Source organism: Saimiri boliviensis, assembly GCF_048565385.1.
Source record: "Saimiri boliviensis isolate mSaiBol1 chromosome 16 unlocalized genomic scaffold, mSaiBol1.pri SUPER_16_unloc_2, whole genome shotgun sequence".
Taxonomy (NCBI): domain Eukaryota; kingdom Metazoa; phylum Chordata; class Mammalia; order Primates; family Cebidae; genus Saimiri; species Saimiri boliviensis.
Genome location: NW_027412500.1, coordinates 380,986 through 396,508, shown reverse-complemented (window position 1 = coordinate 396,508; position 15,523 = coordinate 380,986).

Here is a 15,523-nt window from a genome sequence, read left to right as displayed (position 1 = left end):
GAACCAACACACAGCAGATGAGTTCATAAGAATCGAGTCTTCTGTGTTTTAAACGCATTCTTACTGCTAACTCTTATATGTCTCTCTAGGGCTAGAAATGACGGTTTCTGCATTCTCCAAAGAAAGGGTTTCTAAACTGCTGCAAACACACATACGTTTATCTCTGGAAGTTGAATACACACATTGACAACCATTCTGCTAGATAGCTCCGTTTTGGTTTTAGAGCAAGGTATTTCTCTTTACAGCCTGTTCTCCCATCCACTCTGGAATATCCAAACGCAGCTTTTAGAAGAAACGTGTTTCTTCCTCGCTGAATCTAAACATAGATGCAACTTCCTAAAAGGAACCAACACACAGCAGATGAGATCGTAAGAAGCGGGTCTTCTGTGTGTTAAACGCATTCTTACTGCTAACTCTTATATGTCTCTCTAGGGCTAGAAATGACGGTTTCTGCATCCTCCAAAGAAAGGGTTTCTGAACTGCTGCAAACACACATCAGTTTATCTCTGGAAGTTGAATACACACATTGACAACCATTCTGCTAGATAGCTCCGTTTTGGTTTTAGAGCAAGGTATTTCTCTTTACAGCCTGTTCTCCCATCCACTCTGAAATGTCCAAACGCAGCTTATAGAAAAAACGTGTTTCTACCTCGCTGAATCTAAACATAGATGCAACTTCCTAAAAGGAACCAACATACAGCAGATGAGTTCGTAAGAAGCGGGTCTTCTGTGTTTTAAACGCATTCTTACGGCTAACTCTTATATGCGTCTCTAGGGTTGGAAATTACTGTTTCTGCATTCTCCAAAGAAAGGGTTTCTGAACTGCTGCAAACACACATCAGTTTAACTCTAGCTGTTGAATACACACATTGACAACCATTCTGCTAGATAGCTCCGTTTTGGTTTTAGAGCAAGGTATTTCTCTTTACAGCCTGTTCTCCCATCCACTCTGGAATGTCCAAACGCAGCTTTTAGAAGAAACGTGTTTCTTCCTCGCTGAATCTAAACATAGATGTAACTTCCTAAAAGGAACCAACACACAGCAGATGAGTTCGTAATAAGCGGGTCTTCTTTGTTTTAAACGCATTTTTACTGATAACTCTCATAAGCGTCTCTGGGGCGGAAAAAGACTTTTTCTGCATTCTCCAAAGAAAGGGTTTCTGAACTGCTGCAAACACACGTCAGTTTAACTCTGGAAGTTGAATAGACACATTGAAAACCATTCTGCTAGATAGCTCCGTTTTGGTTTTAGAGCAAGGTATTTCTCTTTACAGCCTGTTCTCCCATCCACTCCGGAATGTCCAAACGCAGCTTTTAGAAGAAACGTGTTTCTACCTCGCTGAATCTAAACATAGATGCAACTTCCTAAAAGGAACCAACACACAGCACATGACTTCGTAAGAAGCGGGTCTTCTGTGTTTTAAACGCATTATTACTGCTAAATCTTATATGCGTCTCTCGGGCTGGAAATGACTGTTTCTGCATTCTCCAAAGAGAGGGTTTCTGAACTGCTGCAAACACACATCAGTTTAACTCTAGCTGTTGAATACACACATTGACAACCATTCTGCCAGATAGCTCCGTTTTGGTTTTAGAGCAAGGTATTTCTCTTTACAGCCTCTTCTCCCATCCACTCTGGAATGTCCAAACGCGGCTTTTAGAAGGAACGTGTTTCTACCTCGCTGAATCTAAACATAGATGCAACTTCCTAAAAGGAACCAACACACAGCAGATGAGTTCGTAAGAAGCGGGTCTTCTGTGTTTTAAACGCATTATTACTGCTAACTCTTATAAGCGTCTCTAGGGCGGAAAAAGACTGTTTCTGCATTCTCCAAAGAAGGGGTTTCTGAACTGCTGCAAACACACATCAGTTTAACTCTGGAACTTGAATACACACATTGACAACCATTCTGCTAGATAGCTCCGTTTTGGTTTTAGAGCAACGTATTTCTCTTTACAGCCTGTTCTCCCATCCACTCTGGAATGTCCAAACGCAGCTATTAGAAGAAAGGTGTTTCTTCCTCGCTGAATCTAAACATAGATGCAACTTCCTAAAAGGAACCAACACACAGCAGATGAGTTCGTAAGAAGCGGGTCTTCTGTGTTTTAAACGCATTCTTACTACTAACTCTTATAAGCGTCTCTAGAGCGGGAAAAGACAGTTTCTGCATTCTCCAAAGAAAGGGTCTCTGAACTGCTGCAAACACACATCAGTTTAACTCTGGAAGTTGAATAGACACTTTGACAACCATTCTGCTAGATAGCTCCGTTTTGGTTTTAGAGCAAGGTATTTCTCTTTACAGCCTGTTCTCCCATTTACTCTGGAATCTCCAAACGCAGCTTTTAGAAGAAACGTGTTTCTACCTCGCTGAATCTAAACATAGATGCAACTTCCTAAAAGGAACCAACACACAGCAGATGACTTCGTAAGAAGAGGGTCTTCTGTGTTTTAAACGCATTCTTACTGCTAACTCTTATATGTGTCTCCAGGATTAGAAATGACGGTTTCTGCATTCTCCAAAGAAAGGGTTTCTGAACTGCTGCAAACACACATATGTTTAACTCTGGAAGTTGAATAAACACATTGACAACCATTCTGCTAGATAGCTCCGTTTTGGTTTGAGAGCAAGGTATTTCTCTTTACATCCTGTTCTCCCATCCACTCTGGAATGTCCAAACGCAGCTTTTAGAAGAAACTTGTTTCTTCCTCGCTGAATCTAAATATAGATGCAACTTCCTAAAAGGAACCAACCCACAGCAGATGAGTTCATAAGAATCGGGTCTTCTCTGTTTTAAACGCATTCTTACTGCTAACTCTTATATGTCTCTCTAGGGCTAGAAATGACGGTTTCTGCATTCTCCAAAGAAAGGGTTTCTGAACTGCTGCAAAGACACATATGTTTATCTCTGGAAGTTGAATACACACATTGACAACCATTCTGCTAGATAGCTCCGTTTTGGTTTTAGAGCAAGGTATTTCTCTTTACATCCTGTTCTCCCATCCACTCTGGAATGTTCAAACGCAGCTTTTATAAGAAACGTGTTTCTTCCTCGCTGAATCTAAACATAGATGCTACTTCCTAAAAGGAACCAACCCACAGCAGATGAGTTCATAAGAATCGGGTCTTCTGTGTTTTAAACGCATTCTTACTGCTAACTCTTATATGTCTCTCTAGGGCTAGAAATGACGGATTCTGCATTCTCCAAAGAAAGGATTTCTGAACTGCTGCAAACACACATCAGTTTAACTCTGGAAGTTGAATACACACATTGACAACCATTCTGTTAGATAGCTCCGTTTTGGTTTTAGAGCAAGGTATTTCTCTTTACAGCCTGTTCTCCCATCCATTCTGGAATGTCCAAACGCAGCTTTTAGAAAAAACGTGTTTCTACCTCGCTGAATGTAAACATAGATGCAACTTCCTAAAATGAACCAACACACAGCATATGACTTCGTAAGAAGCGGGTCTTCTGTGTTTTAAATGCATTCTTACTGCTAACCCTTATTAGCGTGTCTAGGGCTGGAAATGACTGTTCCTGCATTCTCCAAAGAAAGGGTTTCTGAACTGCTGCGAACACACGTCAGTTCAACTCTGGTAGTTGAATACACACATTGACAACCATTCTGCTAGATAGCTCCGTTTTGGTTTTAGAGCAAGGTAGTTCTCTTTACAGCCTGTTCTCCCATCCACTCTGGAATGTCCAAACGCAGCTTTTAGAAGAAACGTGTTTCTACCTCACTGAATCTAAACAAAGATGCAATTTCCTAAAAGCAACCAACACACAGCAGATGAGTTCCTAAGAAGCGGGTCTTCTGTGTTTTAAATGCATTCTTACTGCTAACTCTTATAAGCGTCCATAGGGCTGGAAAAGACTGTTTCTGCATTCTCCAAAGAAAGGGTTTCTGAACTGCTGAAAACACACACCAGTTTAACTCTGGAAGTTGAATACACACATTGACAACCATTCTGCTAGATAGCTCCGTTTTGGTTTTAGAGCAAGGTATTTCTCTTTACAGCCTGTTCTCCCATCCACTCTGGAATGTCCAAACGCAGCTTTTAGAAGAAACGTGTTTCTACCTCGCTGAATGTAAACATAGATGCAACTTCCTAAAAGGAACCAACACACAGCAGATGACTTCGTAAGAAGCGGGTCTTCTTTGTTTTAAACGCATTTTTACTGCTAACTCTTATATGCGTCTCTCGGGCTGGAAATGACTGTTTCTGCATTCTCCAAAGAAAGGGTTTCTGAACTGCTGCAAACACACATCAGTTTAACTCTAGCTGTTGAATACACACATTGACAACCATTCTGCTAGATAGCTCCGTTTTGGTTTTAGAGCGAGGTATTTCTCTTTACAGCCTGTTCTCCCATCCACTCTGGAATGTCCAAACGCAGCTTTTAGAAGAAACGTGTTTCTTCCTCGCTGAATCTAAACATAGATGCAACTTCCTAAAAGGAACCAACACACAGCAGATGAGTTCGTAAGAAGCGGGTCTTCTGTGTTTTAAACGCATACTTACTGCTAACTCTTATAAGCGTTTCTAGGGCGGGAAAAGACTGTTTCTGTATTCTCCAAAGAAAGGGTTTCTGAACTGCTGCAAACACACATCAGTTTAACTCTGGAACTTGAATACACACATTGACAACCATTCTGCTAGATAGCTCCGTTTTGGTTTTAGAGCAACGTATTTCTCTTTACATCCTGTTCTCCCATCCACTCTGGAATGTCCAAACGCAGCTATTAGAAGAAAGGTGTTTCTTCCTCGCTGAATCTAAACATAGATGAAACTTCCTAAAAGGAACCAACACACAGCAGATGAGTTCGTAAGAAGCGGGTCTTCTGTGTTTTAAACCCATTCTTACTACTAACTCTTATAAGCGTCTCTAGAGCGGGAAAAGACAGTTTCTGCATTCTCCAAAGAAAGGGTCTCTGAACTGCTGCAAACACACATCAGTTTAACTCTGGAAGTTGAATAGACACATTGACAACCATTCTGCTAGATAGCTCCGTTATGGTTTTAGAGCAAGGTATTTCTCTTTACAGCCTGTTCTCCCATCCACTCTGGAATGTCCAAACGCAGCTTTTAGAAGAAACGTGTTTCTACCTCGCTGAATCTAAACATAGATGCAACTTCCTAAAAGGAACCAACACACAGCAGATGACTTCGTAAGAAGCGGGTCTTCTGTGTTTTAAACGCATTCCTACTGCTAACTATTTTATGTGTCTCTAGGGCTGGAAATGACTGTTTCTGCATTCTCCAAAGAAAGGGTCTCTGACCTGCTGCAAACACACATCAGTTTAACTCTGGAAGTTGAATACACACATTGACAACCATTCTGCTAGATAGCTCCGTTTTGGTTTTAGAGAAGGTATTTCTCTTTACAGCCTGTTCTCCCATCCACTCTGGAATGTCCAAACGCAGCTTTTAGAAGAAACGTGTTTCTTCCTCGCTGAATCTAAACATAGATGCAACTTCCTAAAAGGAACCAACACACAGAAGATGAGTTCGTAAGAAGCGGGTCTTCTGTTTTTAAACGCATTCTTACTGCTAACTCTTACATGCGTCTCTAGGGCTGGAAATGACTGTTTCTGCATTCTCCAAAGAAAGGGTTTCTGAACTGCTGCAAACACACATCAGTTTAACTCTGGAAGTTGAATGCACACATTGACAACCATTCTGCTAGATAGCGCCGTTTTGGTTTTAGAGCAAGGTATTTCTCTTTACAGCCTGTTCTCCCATCCACTCTGGAATGTCCAAACGCAGCTTTTAGAAGAAACGTGTTTCTCCCTCGCTGAATCTAAACATAGATGCAACTTCCTAAAAGGAACCAACAAACAGCAGATGAGTTCATAAGAATCGGGTCTTCTGTGTTTTAAACGCATTCTTACTGCTAACTCTTATATGTCTCTCTAGGGCTAGAAATGACGGTTTCTGCATTCTCCAAAGAAAGGGTTTCTGAACGGCTGCAATCACACATATGTTTATCTCTGTAAGTTGAATACACACATTGACAACCATTCTGCTAGATAGCTCCGTTTTGGTTTTAGAGCAAGGTATTTCTCTTTACAGCCTGTTCTCCCATCCACTCTGGAATATCCAAACGCAGCTTTTAGAAGAACCGTGTTTCTTCCTCGCTGAATCTAAACATAGATGCAACTTCCTAAAAGGAACCAACACACAGCAGATGAGTTCGTAAGAAGCGGGTCTTCTGTGTTTTAAACGCATTCTTACTGCTAACTCTTATAAGCGTCTCTTGGGCGGGAAAAGACTGTTTCTGCATTCTCCAAAGAAAGGGTTTCTGAACTGCTGCAAACACACATCAGTTCAACTCTGGTAGTTGAATACACACATTGACAACCATTCTGCTAGATAGCTCCGTTTTGGTTTTAGAGCAAGGTATTTCTATTTACAGCCTGTTCTCCCATCCACTCTGGAATGTCCAAACGCAGCTTTTAGAAGAAACGTGTTTCTACCTCGCTGAATCTAAACAAAGATGCAATTTCCTAAAAGGAGCCAACACACAGCAGATGAGTTCCTAAGAAGCGGGTCTTCTGTGTTTTAAATGCATTCTTACTGCTAACTCTTATAAGCGTCCATAGGGCTGGAAAAGACTGTTTCTGCATTCTCCAAAGAAAGGGTTTCTGAACTGCTGCAAACACACATCAGTTTAACTCTTTAAGTTGAATACACACATTGACAACCATTCTGCTAGATAGCTCCGTTTTGGTTTTAGAGCAAGGTATTTCTCTTTACAGCCTGTTCTCCCATCCACTCTGGAATGTCCAAACGCAGCTTTTAGAAGAAACGTGTTTCTACCTCGCTGAATGTAAACATAGATGCAACTTCCTAAAAGGAACCAACACACAGCAGATGACTTCGTAAGAAGCGGGTCTTCTGTGTTTTAAACGCATTTTTACTGCTAACTCTTATATGCGTCTCTCGGGCTGGAAATGACTGTTTCTGCATTCTCCAAAGAAAGGGTTTCTGAACTGCTGCAAACACACATCAGTTTAACTCTAGCTGTTGAATACACACATTGACAACCATTCTGCTAGATAGCTCCGTTTTGGTTTTAGAGCGAGGTATTTCTCTTTACAGCCTGTTCTCCCATCCACTCTGGAATGTCCAAACGCAGCTTTTAGAAGAAACGTGTTTCTTCCTCGCTGAATCTAAACATAGATGCAACTTCCTAAAAGGAACCAACACACAGCAGATGAGTTCGTAAGAAGCGGGTCTTCTGTGTTTTAAACGCATACTTACTGCTAACTCTTATAAGCGTTTCTAGAGCGGGAAAAGACTGTTTCTGTATTCTCCAAAGAAAGGGTTTCTGAACTGCTGCAAACACACATCAGTTTAACTCTGGAACTTGAATACACACATTGACAACCATTCTGCTAGATAGCTCCGTTTTGGTTTTAGAGCAACGTATTTCTCTTTACAGCCTGTTCTCCCATCCACTCTGGAATGTCCAAACGCAGCTATTAGAAGAAAGGTGTTTCTTCCTCGCTGAATCTAAACATAGATGCAACTTCCTAAAAGGAACCAACACACAGCAGATGAGTTCGTAAGAAGCGGGTCTTCTGTGTTTTAAACCCATTCTAACTACTAACTCTTATAAGCGTCTCTAGAGCGGGAAAAGACAGTTTCTGCATTCTCCAAAGAAAGGGTCTCTGAACTGCTGCAAACACACATCAGTTTAACTCTGGAAGTTGAATAGACACATTGACAACCATTCTGCTAGATAGCTCCGTTATGGTTTTAGAGCAAGGTATTTCTCTTTACAGCCTGTTCTCCCATCCACTCTGGAATGTCCAAACGCAGCTTTTAGAAGAAACGTGTTTCTACCTCGCTGAATCTAAACATAGATGCAACTTCCTAAAAGGAACCAACACACAGCAGATGACTTCGTAAGAAGCGGGTCTTCTGTGTTTTAAACGCATTCCTACTGCTAACTATTTTATGTGTCTCTAGGGCTGGAAATGACTGTTTCTGCATTCTCCAAAGAAAGGGTCTCTGACCTGCTGCAAACACACATCAGTTTAACTCTGGAAGTTGAATACACACATTGACAACCATTCTGCTAGATAGCTCCGTTTTGGTTTTAGAGAAGGTATTTCTCTTTACAGCCTGTTCTCCCATCCACTCTGGAATGTCCAAACGCAGCTTTTAGAAGAAACGTGTTTCTTCCTCGCTGAACCTAAACATAGATGCAACTTCCTAAAAGGAACCAACACACAGAAGATGAGTTCGTAAGAAGCGGGTCTTCTGTTTTTAAACGCATTCTTACTGCTAACTCTTACATGCGTCTCTAGGGCTGGAAATGACTGTTTCTGCATTCTCCAAAGAAAGGGTTTCTGAACTGCTGCAAACAGACATCAGTTTAACTCTGGAAGTTGAATACACACATTGACAACCATTCTGCTAGATAGCGCCGTTTTGGTTTTAGAGCAAGGTATTTCTCTTTACAGCCTGTTCTCCCATCCACTCTGGAATGTCCAAACGCAGCTTTTAGAAGAAACGTGTTTCTACCTCGCTGAATCTAAACATAGATGCAACTTCCTAAAAGGAACCAACAAACAGCAGATGAGTTCATAAGAATCGGGTCTTCTGTGTTTTAAACGCATTCTTACTGCTAACTCTTATATGTCTCTCTAGGGCTAGAAATGACGGTTTCTGCATTCTCCAAAGAAAGGGTTTCTGAACTGCTGCAAAGACACATATGTTTATCTCTGGAAGTTGAATACACACATTGACAACCATTCTGCTAGATAGCTCCGTTTTGGTTTTAGAGCAAGGTATTTCTCTTTACATCCTGTTCTCCCATCCACTCTGGAACGTCCAAACGCAGCTTTTAGAAGAAACATGTTTCCTCCTCGCTGAATCTAAACATAGATGCTACTTCCTAAAAGGAACCAACCCACAGCAGATGAGTTCATAAAAATCGGGTCTTCTGTGTTTTAAACGCATTCTTACTGCTAACTCTTATATGTCTCTCTAGGGCTAGAAATGACGGATTCTGCATTCTCCAAAGAAAGGATTTCTGAACTGCTGCAAACACACATCAGTTTAACTCTGGAAGTTGAATACACACATTGACAACCATTCTGTTAGATAGCTCCGTTTTGGTTTTAGAGCAAGGTATTTCTCTTTACAGCCTGTTCTCCCATCCATTCTGGAATGTCCAAACGCAGCTTTTAGAAAAAACGTGTTTCTACCTCGCTGAATGTAAACATAGATGCAACTTCCTAAAATGAACCAACACACAGCAGATGACTTCGTAAGAAGCGGGTCTTCTGTGTTTTAAACGCATTCTTACTGCTAACCCTTATTAGCGTGTCTAGGGCTGGAAATGACTGTTCCTGCATTCTCCAAAGAAAGGGTTTCTGAACTGCTGCAAACACACATCAGTTTAACTCTGGAAGTTGAATACACACGTTGACAACCATTCTGCTAGATAGCTCCGTTTTGGTTTTAGAGCAAGGTATTTCTCTTTACAGCCTGTTCTCCCATCCACTCTGGAATGTCCAAACGCAGCTTTTAGAAGAAACGTGTTTCTACCTCGCTGAATGTAAACATAGATGCAACTTCCTATAAGGAACCAACACACAGCAGATGACTTCGTAAGAAGCGGGTCTTCTGTGTTTTAAACGCATTCTTACTGCTAAGTCTTATATGCGTCTCTAGGGCTGGAAATGACTGTTTCTGCATTCTCCAAAGAAAGGGTTTCTGAACTGCTGCAAACACACATCAGTTTAACTCTAGCTGTTGAATACACACATTGACAACCATTCTGCTAGATAGCTCCGTTTTGGTTTTAGAGCAAGGTATTTCTCTTTACAGCCTGTTCTCCCATCCACTCTGGAATGTCCAAACGCAGCTTTTAGAAGAAACGTGTTTCTACCTCGCTGAATCTAAACTTACATGCAACTTCCTAAAAGGAACCAACACACAGCAGATGAGTTCGTAAGAAGCGGGTCTTCTGTGTTTTAAACGCATTCTTACTGCTAACTCTTTTTTTTTTTTTTTTTTTTTTTTTTTTTTTTTTTTTTTCGAGGCGGAGTTTCGGTCTTGTTACCCAGGCTGGAGTGCAATGGCGCGATCTCGGCTCACCGCAACCTCCGCCTCCTGGGTTCAGGCAATTCTCCTGCCTCACATCCTGAGTAGCTGGGATTACAGGCACGTGCCACCATGCCCAGCTAATTTTTTGTATTTTTAGTAGAGACAGGGTTTCACCATGTTTACCAGGATGGTCTCGATCTCTCGACCTCGTGATCCACCCGCCTCGGCCTCCCAAAGTGCTAGGATTACAGGCTTGAGCCACCGCGCCCGGAACTGCTAACTCTTATAAGCGTCTCTAGGGCGGGAAAAGACTGTTTCTGCATTCTCCAAAGAAAGGGTTTCTGAACTGCTGCAAACACACATCAGTTTAACTCTGGAACTTGAATACACACATTGACAACCATTCTGCTAGATAGCTCCGTTTTGGTTTTAGAGCAACGTATTTCTCTTTACAGCCTGTTCTCCCATCCACTCTGGAATGTCCAAACGCAGCTTTTAGAAGAAACGTGTTTCTACCTCGCTGAATCTAAACATAGATGGAACTTTCTAAAAGGAACCAACAAACAACAGATGAGTTCGTAAGAAGCGGGTCTTCTGTGTTTTAAACGCATTCTTACTGCTAACTCTTATAAGTGTCTCTAGGGCGGGAAAAGACTGTTTCTGCATTCTCCAAAGAAAGGGTTTCTGACCTGCTGCAAACACACATCAGTTCAACTCTGGTAGTTGAATACACACATTGACAACCATTCTGCTAGATAGCTCCGTTTTGGTTTTAGAGCAAGGTATTTCTCTTTACAGCCTGTTCTCCCATCCACTCTGGAATGTCCAAACGCAGCTTTTAGAAGAAACGTGTTTCTACCTCGCTGAATCTAAACAAAGATGCAATTTCCTAAAAGGAACCAACACACAGCAGATGAGTACCTAAGAAGCGGGTCTTCTGTGTTTTAAATGCATTCTTACTGCTAACTCTTATAAGCGTCCATAGGGCTGGAAAAGACTGTTTCTGCATTCTCCAAAGAAAGGGTTTCTGAACTGCTGCAAACACACATCAGTTTAACTCTTTAGGTTGAATACACACATTGACAACCATTCTGCTAGATAGCTCCGTTTTGGTATTAGAGCAAGGTATTTCTCTTTACAGTCTGTTCTCCCATCCACTCTGGAATGTCCAAACGCAGCTTTTAGAAGAAACGTGATTCTACGTCGCTGAATCTAAACATAGATGCAACTTCCTAAAAGGAACCAACACACAGCAGATGACTTCGTAAGAAGCGGGTCTTCTGTGTTTTAAACGCATTTTTACTGCTAACTCTTATATGCGTCTCTCGGGCTGGAAATGACTGTTTCTGCATTCTCCAAATAAAGGGTTTCTGAACTGCTGCAAACACACATCAGTTTAACTCTAGCTGTTGAATACACACATTGACAACCATTCTGCTAGATAGCTCCGTTTTGGTTTTAGAGCAAGGTATTTCTCTTTACAGCCTGTTCTTTTTCCACTCTGGAATGTCCAAACGCAGCTTTTAGAAGAAACGTGTTTCTACCTCGCTGAATCTAAACATAGATGCAACTTCCTAAAAGGAACCAACAAATAGCAGATGAGTTCCTAAGAAGCGGGTCTTCTGTGTTTTAAACGCATACTTACTGCTAACTCTTATAAGCGTCTCTAGGGCGGGAAAAGACTGTTTCTGTATTCTCCAAAGAAAGGGTTTCTGAACTGCTGCAAACACACATCAGTTTAACCCTGGAACTTGAATACACACATTGACAAGCATTCTGCTAGATAGCTCCGTTTTGGTTTTAGAGCAACGTATTTCTCTTTACAGCCTGTTCTCCCATCCACTCTGGAATGTCCAAACGCAGCTTTTAGAAGAAACGTGTTTCTACCTCGCCGAATCTAAACATAGATGCAACTTCCTAAAAGGAACCAACACACAGCAGATGACATCGTAAGAAGCGGGTCTTCTGTGTTTTAAACGCATTCTTACTGCTAACTCTTATATGTGTCTCTAGGGCTGGAAATGACTGTTTCTGCATTCTCCAAAGAAAGGATTTCTGAACTGCTGCAAACACACATCAGTTTAACTCTAGCTGTTGAATACACACATTGACAACCATTCTGCTAGATAGCTCCGTTTTGGTTTTAGAGCAAGGTATTTCTCTTTACAGCCTGTTCTCCCATCCACTCTGGAATGTCCAAACGCAGCTTTTAGAAGAAACGTGTTTCTTCCTCGCTGAATCTAAACATAGATGTAACTTCCTAAAAGGAACCAACACAAAGCACATGAGTTCGTAAAAAGCGGGTCTTCAGTGTTTTAAACGCATTCTTACTGCTAACTCTTATATGCGTCTCTAGGGCTAGAAATGACGGTTTCCGCATTCTCCAACAAAGGGTTTCTGAACTGCTGCAAACACACATATGTTTAACTCTGGAAGTTGAATACACACATTGACAACCATTCTGCTCGATAGCTCCGTTTTGGTTTTAGAGGAAGGCATTTATCTTTACAGCCTGTTCTCCCATCCACTCTGGAATGTACAAACGCAGCTTTATGAGAAACGTGTTTCAACCTCGCTGAATCTAAACATAGATGCAACTTCCTAAAAGGAACCAACACACAGCAGATGACTTCGTAAGAAGCGGGTCTTCTGTGTTTTAAACGCATTCTTTCTGCTAACTCTTATATGCGTGTCTTGGGTTGGAAATGACTGTTTCTGCATTCTCCAAAGAAAGGGTTTCTGAACTGCTGCAAACACACATCATTTTAACTCTAGCTGTTGAATACACACATTGACAACCATTCTGCTAGATAGCTCCGTTTTGGTTTTAGAGCAAGGTATTTCTCTTTACAGCCTGTTCTCCCATCCACTCTGGAATGTCCAAACGCAGCTTGTAGAAGAAACGTGTTTCTACCTCGCTGAATCTAATTATAGATGCAACTTCCTAAAAGGAACCAACACACAGCAGATGAGTTCGTAAGAAGCGGGTCTTCTGTGTTTTAAACGCATTCTTACTACTAACTCTTATAAGCATCTCTAGGGCGGGAAAAGACAATTTCTGCATTCTCCAAAGAAAGGGTTTCTGAACAGCTGCAAACACACATCAGTTTAACTCTGGAAGTTGAATACACACATTGACAACAACCATTCTGCTAGATAGCTCCGTTTTGGTTTTAGAGCAAGGTATTTCTCTTTACAGCCTGTTCTCCAAACCACTCTGGAATGTCCAAACGCAGCTTTTAGAAGAAACTTGTTTCTTCCTCGCTGAATCTAAACATAGATGTAACTTCCTAAAAGGAACCAACACAAAGCAGATGAGTTCGTAAAAAGCGGGTCTTCTGTGTTTTAAACGCATTCTGACTGCTAACTCTTATATGCGTCTCTAGGGCTAGAAATGACGGTTTCCGCATTCTCCAAGGAAAGGGGTTCTGAACTGCTGCAAACACACATATGTTTAACTCTGGAAGTTGAATACACACATTGACAACCATTCTGCTAGATAGCTCCGTTTTGGTTTTAGAGCAAGTTATTTCTCTTTACAGCCTGTTCTCCCATCCACTCTGGAATGTCCAAACCCAGCTTTTAGAAGAAACGTGTTTCAACCTCGCTGAATCTAAACATAGATGCAACTTCCTAAAAGGAACCAACACACAGCAGATGAGTTCGTAAGAAGCGGGTCTTCTGTGTTTTAAACCCATTCTTACTGCTTACTCTTATAAGCGTCTCTAGGGCGGGAAAAGACAATTTCTGCATTCTCCAAAGAAAGGGTTTCTGAACTGCTGCAAACACACATCAGTTTAACTCTGGAAGTTGAATACACACATTGACAACCATTCTGCTAGATAGCTCCGTTTTGGTTTTAGAGCAAGGAATTTCTCTTTACAGCCTGTTCTCCCATCCACTCTGGAATGTCCAAACGCAGCTTTTAGAAGAAACGTGTTTCTACCTCGCTGAATCTAAATATAGATGCAACTTCCTAAAAGGAACCAACACACAGCAGATGAGTTCGTAAGAAGCGGGTCTTCTGTGTTTTAAACGCATTCTTACGGCTAACTCTTATATGCGTCTCTAGGGTTGGAAATGACTGTTTCTGCATTCTCGAAAGAAAGGGTTTCTGAACTGCTGCAAACACACATCAGTTTAACTCTAGCTGTTGAATACACACATTGACAACCATTCTGCTAGATAGCTCCGTTTTGGTTTTAGAGCAATGTATTTCTCTTTACAGCCTGTTCTCCCTTCCACTCTGGAATGTCCAAATGCAGCTTTTAGAAGAAACGTGTTTCTACCTCGCTGAATCTAAACATAGATGCAACTTCCTAAAAGGAATCAAAACACAGCAGATGAGTTCGTAAGAAGCGGGTCTTCTGTGTTTTAAACGCATTCTTACTACTAACTCTTATAAGCGTCTCTAGGGCGGGAAAAGAAAATTTCTGCATTCTCCAAAGAAAGGGTTTCTGAACTGCTGCAAACACACATCAGTTTAACTCTGGAAGTTGAATACACACATTGACAACAACCATTCTGCTAGATAGCTCCGTTTTGGTTTTAGAGCAAGGTATTTCTCTTTACAGCCTGTTCTCCCATCCACTCTGGAATGTCCAAACGCAGCTTTTAGAAGAAACGTGTTTCTTCCTCGCTGAATCTAAACATAGATGTAACTTCCTAAAAGGAACCAACACAAAGCAGATGAGTTCGTAAAAAGCGGGTCTTCTGTGTTTTAAACGCATTCTTACTGCTAACTCTTATATGCGTCTCTAGGGCTAGAAATGACGGTTTCCGAATTCTCCAAAGAAAGGGTTTCTCAACTGCTGCAAACACACATATGTTTAACTCTGGAAGTTGAATACACACATTGACAACCATTCTGCTAGATAGCTCCGTTTTGGTTTCAGAGCAAGGTATTTCTATTTACAGCCTGTTCTCCCATCCACTCTGGAATGTCCAAACGCAGCTTTTAGAAGAAACGTGTTTCTACCTCGCTGAATGTAAACATAGATGCAACTTCCTAAAAGAAACCAACACACAGCAGATGAGTTCGTAAGAAGCGGGTCTTCTGTGTTTTAAACGCATTCTTTCCGCTAACCCTTATAAGAGTCTCTAGGGCGGGAAAAGACTGTTTCTGCATTCTCCAAAGAAAGGGTTTCTGAACTGCTGCAAACACACATCAGTTTAACTCTGGAACTTGAATACATACATTGACAACCATTCTGCAAGATAGCTCCGTTTTGGTGTTAGAGCAACGTATTTCTCTTTACAGCCTGTTCTCCCATCCACTCTGGAATGTCCAAACGCAGCTTGTAGAAGAAACGTGTTTCTACCTCGCTGAATCTAAACATAGATGGAACTTCCTAAAAGGAACCAACGCACAGCAGATGAGTTCGTAAGAAGCGGGTCTTCTGTGTTTTAAAAGCATTCTTACTGCTAACTGATCTATGCGTCTCTAGGGCTGGAAATGA